Consider the following 9,829-nt stretch of genomic DNA (forward strand, 5'->3'; position numbering starts at 1 on the left):
TTAGAAAGTATTTTAAAAATCTATACTCCAGGAATATGAAAAATCTAGAAGACATGGTCAAGTATCTAGACACATATGACCTGCCAAATTGAACCAGGAAGATATAGAAAACCTTAACATAACAATATAAAAACATGAAATTGAAAGAGCAATTAAAAGTCTTTTGGCGCTGGGATTGTGGCTGAATGGTAGAGCGCTCGCCTAGCACGGGTGGGACCTGGGTTGGATCCTCAGCACCACATGAAAATAAATGCATTGTGTTATGTTCATCTACACCTAAAAATAAATATTTTTTTTTAAGTCTTTCAACAAAGAAAAGCCCAAGACCAGGTGGATTCTTAGCTGGGTTCTACCAGATTTTTAAATAAGAACTACCACCACTTTTTTTCTCAAATTATTCCATGAAATTGAAAGGAAGAGAACAATCCCAATACATTCTATAAAGCCAATATAATTCTCATACCAAAACTAGACAGAAGGAAAGAAAATTACAGGCCAATATTCCTGATGAACAGAGATGCAAAAGTCCTTAGTAAAATATTAGTAAGCTACACTCAAAAGCACATCATGACAATAGTACACCACAATCAAGTAGGTTTCATCCCAGGCATGCAAGGTTGGTACAACATATGTAAATCAAAATTATAATTCACCATATACACAGAATTAAGGACAAGCATCATATGATCATCTCAAAAGATGTATAAAAGGCCTTTGATAAAAATCCAGCACCCATATATATTAAAATACTAGAGAAACTAAGGATAGAAGGAGCTTAACTCAATGTGATACAGGCTACATATGACAAACACAAAGTTTTTAGTAGAGAAAAACTAAAAGCATTTTCTTCTAAAATTAGGAAAAAACACGAATATCCACTCACCACTCTTATTCATTATAGTTCTAGCCAGAGAAATCAGGCAAGAGAAGGAAATTCAATGTATGCAAATAGAAAAAGAAGACGTCAAATTTTGTTTTCTGATGACATGATCCCACCGAAAAAGAAGACCAATAAATAAATAAATAAATAAATAAATAAATAAATAAATCTACCAGAAGACTTCTAGAACTGATAAATAAAATCAACAAAGTAGTAGGACATAAGATCCACATGCACAAATATATAGCTTCAAAAGAAATAAAATACTTTGAATTAATCTAACCAAGGAGATGAATGACCTCTACAATGAAACTAGAGAACATCAAAGAAAAAACTTGAAAACCTTAGAAGGTGGGAAAGACTTCCACACTCTTGAATAGGAAGAATTAATATTGCTAAAAATAGCCATATTACCAAGGTATTCTACAGATTCAATTAAATCTTTATGGAAATGTCAATCACATTCTTCTCAGAACTAGAACAAACAGTCCTAAAATTCATTTGGAAGAAAAAGAGACTCAGAATAGCCAAATAAATCATCAACAAGAAGAGTAATGCTGGAAGCATCAAAATACTGCACATCAAATTATACTACACAGCTCTACTAACATAAAACAGTATGACATTGTCATCAAAATAGAAATAAAGACTAATGGAACAGAATAGAAGACACAGAGAAAACCCCACATTATTACAGTCATTTGATATGTGACAAAGGTCCTAAAATATATGTTAGAGAAGATAGGCTTTTTAACAAATGGTGCTGGGTAAACTGGATATTCATATGTACAAAATGAAAATAGATCCTTATTTTTCATGCTACACAAAAGTCAAATCAAATACTTAGGAAATAAACTAGAAGCTTCACAACTGCTAGAAGAAAACAAAAGGTTAACACTCCAACATATTGGCACAGGCACTGACTTCCTTAACAAAACCCAGAAAACTCGAGAAATAAACCAACAATCAATAATTGTGACAAAAATCAAAACTAAAAAAAAAAAAAAAAACAACTCATAGGGGCTGGGATTGTGGCTCAGTGGTAGAGCACTTGCCTAGCATGTATGAGGCCCTGGGTTCGATCCTCAGCACCACATAAAAATAAATAAAATAAAGATATTAAAAAAACCTTCTACATAGCAAAAGAAATGATAAAAAAAATATGAAGAGAGAGCCTACAGAGTAGGAGAAAATCTTTTCCAGATACTCCTCTGACAGTGGATTAATATCCAGGATATATAAATAACTCAAAAACCTTAATCCCAATAAAATAAATAATCTAATAAATTAATGGGCAAAAGGACTAAACAGGCATTTCTCAAAAGAAGAAACACAAATGGCCAACAGATACATGAAAAACTGTTCATCATTCCTAGCAGTCAGGTAAATGCAAATTAAAACTACTTTGAGAATCCATCTCAGTCCAATTCGAATGCCAGTTATCAAGAATACAAATAATATTATATACTGGTGAGGATGTGGAGGAAAGGGTACACTTATACATTGTTGATGGAAATGCAAATTAGTTCAACCACTCCAGAAAGCAGTATGGAGGTTTCTCAAAAATCTAGAAATGCAGCCACTATATGGTCTAGCTTTCCACTCCTTGATATTAATCCAAAAAACTATAATCAGTATACTATACTAGTACAGCCACATCACTGTTTACAACAGCACAACTCACAATAGACAAGTTATGGAACCAGCTGGTATGCCCCTCATTAGCTGTGGTTTTACTCTGCATATAGATGGGGTTTCACTCTGCCATATAGAAGAATGAAATTATAACATTTATTGGTAAATGAATAGAACTAGAGATCATCATGTTACATGAAATAAATTAAATTCAGAAAATTAAGGGTTGAATGTTTTCTTCTATATGTGGAATCTAGAGCAAATAGTAAGAAGGCAAAAGGTGGTGTTCTTATATCATGAAAATAGAAGGAAGATCAGTAGAGTAGAAGAAGACTGAAGGGGAAGGAGGAATGACAGAAAGGGTGTGAAATGCAGAAAGAATTTGACAAAATTTCACTAGGTGTATGTATAAATATACCACAGTGAATTCCACCTTTATGTATATCAATAAAGGACCAATTAAAAATAAATAAATAAATAAATAAATAAATAAGTTAAAGTTATACCAGTAGGGTGGAGAAAGATGATTGGGAGGAAATGGTGACATTGGGGACCAAAAATGGAGTAAATAAAATATCATACATGTATGATTATGTTGAAATGAATCAAATTATTATGTCATTAACAAATGCTAAAAAGTTCAATGTATACTTTTAATATTTCAGCAACATCTCTTTCTTCATCACCAGGAAATAGTAGCTGAGTGAAGCCATATGATAGATAGCTCCTGGAGATGCATAAAGGAAGATGGAAAACAAACTTTGAGCAAACTTCATGTAATTAGGGACAAGCATTAGATGGTAAAAGAGAAAAAGTATCCTATATTTACATATTATTTTGAGTGTATACAAGAGATGTCAGAATGGTACTATCTTACCAGAAGATACCTCTGTGCTTGTAAACACAAGATCCAAGTGTTACCTGGACTCATCAAATGAGTTGAAAAATGTAAAATGTTAAATTGACGCAATTCTTGGTGGCAAAAGCAAAATAGCAAATATTTGATGAGCACTGATTATGTGTCAGACACTGGGAAGAGATGTATATTTAACTTTGGAAAAGGCTATGAGATATATAATATTACCATCTCCATCTTATACATGATAAAACCAAAGTTTAGAGTGATTATACAATTGGACCTATATCATATACCTGGAAGGCTTTGATTCCTAAAAATTTTAACACTTATACTGGATAACAGTGAATATAAAATTTGTAATTTATAGCATTTTACCTCTTATAAAGTGTTGTCTCATAAATTTATTTAATTCTTATCAACATCTTTGAGATGAGTATTATTACTGTCCCCACTTTGCTGATTAGGGAATGGGCTCAGAGAAGTGAAATGAAGTAAACCCAAGAACAGAGAGCAAAAAGGACTCAGACCAAGTTTATCTAACACCAAATTTTACATTGTTTCCATGACCCTACAGTCTGTGGTTATTAGGTTCCACATTTTGGGTCATCTCAAAATATAGCACATGACACCTAATCATTTTAAATCTTACTGACAAAATCCAGCTGATGCTTTGTTGCTCTCAACTTGACATTAAACTCTTGTCATTGAAGCCTTAAAATAACATCTCTACTATGGTGATAGAGATGTATGAAAATGTGTTTGATGTGCATAAGAAAGAGAGAAAAAGAAACAGACATAGTGAGATTCAGAAAGCATGTCAGAGAAAGAGAATAAAGCAGAGATAGACACAAAAGCTACTTGGAACAAAGAATAAAGGGAAAAGAGTATGGAAGCAATCTTTAGGCATGCACATTAAAATAATGACATACTCATTTGTGGATCTCAACAATTGGACAAGATATGTGTGTGTGTGTATATATATATATATATATATATATATATATATATATATATATATATATCTGTCAATGAATCTTTTGTTTTATTTATTTATATGTGGTACTGAGGACAGAACCCAGGGCCTCACACATTCAAGGCAAGCGCTCTACCACTGAGCCACAACTCCATCCCTGGACAAGATTTTAAAAGAAAAATATTAAATAATGTTGAAAGTGTTGACAGATTCCAAATTTGTATATTCTCACAATCTCTATCACCACAGTAGAGATGTTCATTTTAAGGTTTTAATAACAAAGAGTTTAATGTTAATTTGGGAGCAAGAAAGCATCTGATGAATTACATCATTAAGATTTGGAGATGATTAAGGTATAATGTACTGCATTTTGAGAAGACCTAAAATGTGGAAACCAAAAACCACAGACTATGACATCATGAAAAGAACACATAATTTGGAACACATAATCTGAGTCTTATTGACTTTCTAACATTGGGTTTACTTCACTTCACTTCACTTCTCTGAGTTTTTTTCCCTAATCAGCAAAAGGGAGACAGCAACAACCTGTCTCAGGGTTTTAGTAAGTGTTCAATGAATTTATAACATAACCCTTTGTAAATGGTAAAGCACTATAAAAATAATGTTCCTTGCAAGGTAAGGTTTACATTTTAAAAACCCTTAAAAATAACAATTTTGACATTTGACTTTACAATTGAAGTAATAATTTAGCCTATAGAAATAATAAAAAACATACCAATTTTTCTACAAAGATGCTTATCATCAATTAGTTTATAAAATATTTGTGACAATTTAAATAGTAGTTTCAATTGTGATCTGCACAATTGATAGAATAAATACTATGCAGTCATTTAAAATGGTATTGTGTGTAGATATTATTTACATAGGGAGAAATATCCACGGTATACTGTTTGTAGGACACGTAGGTTATAAAACATAAACATTATATTTCTTTTTTAATACCTTAATTTTATTTATTTATTTTTATGTGGTGCTGAGGATCAAGCCCAGGGCCTCACAAGAGCTAGGAAAGTTCTCTACCACTGAGCCACAACCCCAACCCAAACATTATATTTCAAACTTTAATTATTTCCATGAATGCATGCACCATAAAATAGTGATTTGTACTTTTGCCTCTTTTTCCTTTCTTCTTGCTTGTTTTCTTGCTTTGTTTCTCTTTTTATGTCTTCTATTTTGCTTCATTGTATCTGAAAATATTTTCTCATTGAAAGTGAGTAACTTTTATAATTAGAAAAGTTATTTCAAATTAAAAAGAAAAGGTAGTTCTACTAGAGAAAGTAGATTAAAGGAAAACAAGAAGAAACTTTGATGAGAAATCATATTGAAGAAGATACTTGAAAAATACATAATCACTTCTCTCTCTCTCTAAAGCTTAAAAGCTGTTCATTAAAAGTGTTCTTCTCACTAGACTAATCAGAGAGACTTGTAAAAGGAAATATTCTTTCAAGATGATCCTTTCTACCCTCTTCACACAAGAACACCTTAATTAATAGTTCATTTCAAGTCTGGAAAGACAACTGGAAAATTGTCTTTTACCAACTTATTGCATAGTCTAAAGTAAGTTGCAAAGTTTCTAATTTTTTCCCATTCTTCACAACTACTAAGAGTAAACCTGGATTTGTTGATAAAATTACATTTGGCCATGCTAAATAGCATCAGTAAAAGTTTCAGCGTGTAGGACATTTGATATGAAGTCCTAACATGCATTAACTCTCAGTATGAGGCAAATCCTCAAGGATGCTGCATTTTCACATGCTAAAATTTCCATCTGCCTTCTTAGCTGTCCTCTCTGCTTTAACACAAAAACTCCGAAAGCACAGGTTCCTTCATAAGGCCCAAAGTAAACTCTCAATATTCTTTAGGAGTCGTCATGTTTACATACCGAACACTCTAAGGACCACATCCCAGCACACTGGTATAGAAACCCAATGTGTGTGTGTGTGTGTGTGTGTGTGTGTGTGTGTGTGTGTGTGTGTGTATTAATCTGCTTTTCTCCTAAGTTGCTAAATTATGTGCTGAATTTTAATACCATGTGAAGTGACTAGAGAAGGGTGAAACAGCAGTGTATTTAGTGAAGGATTTTGTGAAGGCTGAAGGAATTTGATGGTTCTACAGCTCTGACCTGTCCTGGCAAAAGACCAATACAGTATTATGTGTAGGGAATTGTATAGGCATGATGTCTTCTGTTACAAACATGGAAGATGTCAATAAGTAGGGGACTATGCATGGTAATAGCAATCGTATTAGGGTTGTCCATAAAAACAAAACCAATAAGATATATGTGGATATATAAGAAAAGATTTATTATAGAAATTTGTCCACACAATCAAAAAAGCTAAGAAATCCCACCATATACTCTCTGCAGGCTGGAAAACCAGAAAAACTGGTGGTATAATTCAGCATCAAGGCTGAAGTTCTGAGAACAGGGTAGAGCATGGCCAACAATGCTAGTATATATGTACCAGAGTCCAAAGACCCCCAAATCAGGATATTCTAGGTCTAAGGGAAGGAGAAGATGAACATCTAATTTCAATAAGAGGGAGGTAGATAATTTATCCTTCCTCATCCTTTTTCTTCTACTGGTACCCTCAATAGATATGATGATACCCACACTGATGAAGGCATATCTTCTTTACTAGATGTACTGGTTCAAATGCTAACCTCTTCCAGAAACACCCTCACAGATACACTCCGAAATAATGCTTTACCAGGTATCTGGGCATTCCATTAACTCAAGCAAGTTCACACAAAATTAATTATCATCTGTCTACACCTTGTCAACTTGGCACCTATCTGAAGGTTCATAAACCATACTTAATCTCCAAATGAAGATAAAATAAGGTCATATGTCTGCTTAACTTGATAAAACTATCCTGCACTCTAGCAAAATATATTGATTCCTTCCCCAACAGAGGAGGTAAAGTCCTTCAGTGAGATTTACTCTTCTTTTATAGCCTATAACTTAAATAATTTTACATAAAATTAGAAATATTTAAACACCAAAATAAAATCAAAACATATTACATAACGTATGAATATAAGAGGAAGGAAAAGAAGAGATTTTGCTATATATATATACACATACATGTATATATTACACATATTTATATATAAACATAGACATTCAAATATTTATACAAAATAAAGTTGTAATGCTTATGACAATCATAGTCCTCATTTCTGTAACTGGTTACATGGTGGGAGTTGGTATTTATAAATGCCTTCTTCTATTACACATTCTGTGTTCCTGTTACCTTCACTAAGTATTTCAGCTGTTCATTATTTTATATCTGGTGGGATGGCCCAAAGTTTCATTCCTGGCTACTTTTTTCATATATCTATTGGACAATGTCTGAAGTGACTGGATGTGTTAGTAAGATTTACATTGCTGTAAGAAAATACCAAAGAGAATCAACCTTTAGGTTGAAATATTTATTTTAGCTTATAGTTTCAGAGGCCTCAGTCTATGGTTACTTAATACCGTTGCCCTTGGGCCTGTGTTGAGGAACAACCTCATGGTGGAGAACACATGGCAGAGTAAAGTTGCTCACCTCATGGTGACCAGGAATCAATGGGAGAGGGTTCCCCAGTATTCCTTCAATGGTACTTACCCAATGACTTTCAACTTGGTTTTATCTCCTAAATATTCTGTCACCTTCCAATAGCACCCAGGCTAACCATCAAGCTTCTAACACATGAGCCTTTGGGGAACAGTATAGATCCAGTCTGTAACATTCTACCCATTGTCCCCAAAGGTTAATGTACCTCTTTTTATTCAAAGGGCATTCAGTCCATCCCCAAGAGTCCATAAATTCTTAAGAGTTCCAGAATTGCACAAAAGTCCAAGTTCAAATTATACTCTGAGACTTAAGACAAACTTAGTTGTGAATCTCTATAAAAATAAAAAGGTATATACACACATTTTTAAGACATAGTGAAACTGGGGAAATGTTCCCATTCTAAAAGGGAGACATGGGAGATAGAAAGGATCAGACTAAAGCAAAACCAAACCCATCAGAACAAATACTAAATCCTATGCCTCTATGTCTGGCATCTGGGGCACCATGTGCTGGGAGTTGGACCCTCAAGAACTGTCTCAAAAAGAGAGTTAGTTATCTGTTGATGATGGTAGGGCCTTGATCCAAAATTTTAAATGCCTGCCCTGAAATTACCTTATGGTGGTGTATCAAAAGATTCAAGCACCATCCCTTTCTGCCACTGACATTTCCAAAGTGACAGAGCAGCTTGTATAAAATCTTAGACCCATTGAAAACCTTTACTTATTCTGGGTTTCACTCAAAGCTAGCAGCTTTTCAGATCACTCATTAAATGGGCTAGAGCAACACACTCACATGAGGAATATGTTGTCTTGGAAATCCAATTAGGTCCACTAGGTATTTTGTCTCTTTCTTGGTTACAGGAGGCTCCAGATTCAACAACTTATCTTTCAACTGAGAAAGCATCTCTTGACATATCCCACACTACTGGGCCTCTAGAAATTTTACTGAGATAAAATGTTGCTGAATTTTAGTTAGGCTTATTTCTCATCCTCTGAAAAGCATATGTCTTACCAATAAATCTAGAGGATGTTTTAGTTTTCCACATGAATTTTTATCCTTAAGTATAGGTGAAAGGCATATCTTCTGCATCCACATAGCATGAGTCTTAAATGATAAATCCACTATAACATTCCAATTCTCCCAAGAATTTGAATGTTTTCCTCTAAGTTAAGCCAATAAAGATTGGGCATTTCCAATTTACTCATAGTGGACCAGTTTTGATCCATATTTCAGTCAACCAACCAAGCTGGTAGAGCCCTAATTCCCTGAGCTGCAACATTAATGTAGAATCTCAGCTTAATGGGTCTCAGCTTAATGAGAGGCCAATAAATGCAGCCCTCTCCAAATTTATGTCCTTCTACCATTATTGATACACTTAATATCCATTCCCCAAATGTTGCATAAATTTTAGTTTGTATGAATTAGTAATCTCAAGTAGTTCATTTGAGGCATAGTAGACTCACCTTTTTAAATATTAATTCTTAAGTTTTAGATGGACACAATATCTTTATTTTACATTTATGTGGTGCTGAGGATGGAACCTGGTGTCTCACGCATGCCAGGCGAGCATTCTACCTCTGAGCCACAACCCCAGTCCTAGACTCACCTTTTATATTTAAGTTTTAGGGACATTCTGGGACTCAAGTCTACTTATACCTAGAAACAAACAAAAGATGGTTCAGGTAGGTCTTGAAGAGAACTTACATAATGTCTTTTTTTTTTTCATTTTTCTTTCCAGTTTCCACATATGAGAGGAAACATCTGACCCTTATCTTTCTGAGTCTGATTTTTCCACTCAGCATGATGCTCTCCAATTCCATACATTTTCTTTCAAATGACAATTTTATTCTTTCCTATAGTTTAATAAAGTTCCATTGTGTATATGTACTACATTTCTTTAC

Source organism: Spermophilus citellus, assembly GCF_964194105.1.
Source record: "Spermophilus citellus genome assembly, chromosome: X".
NCBI lineage: Eukaryota > Metazoa > Chordata > Mammalia > Rodentia > Sciuridae > Spermophilus > Spermophilus citellus.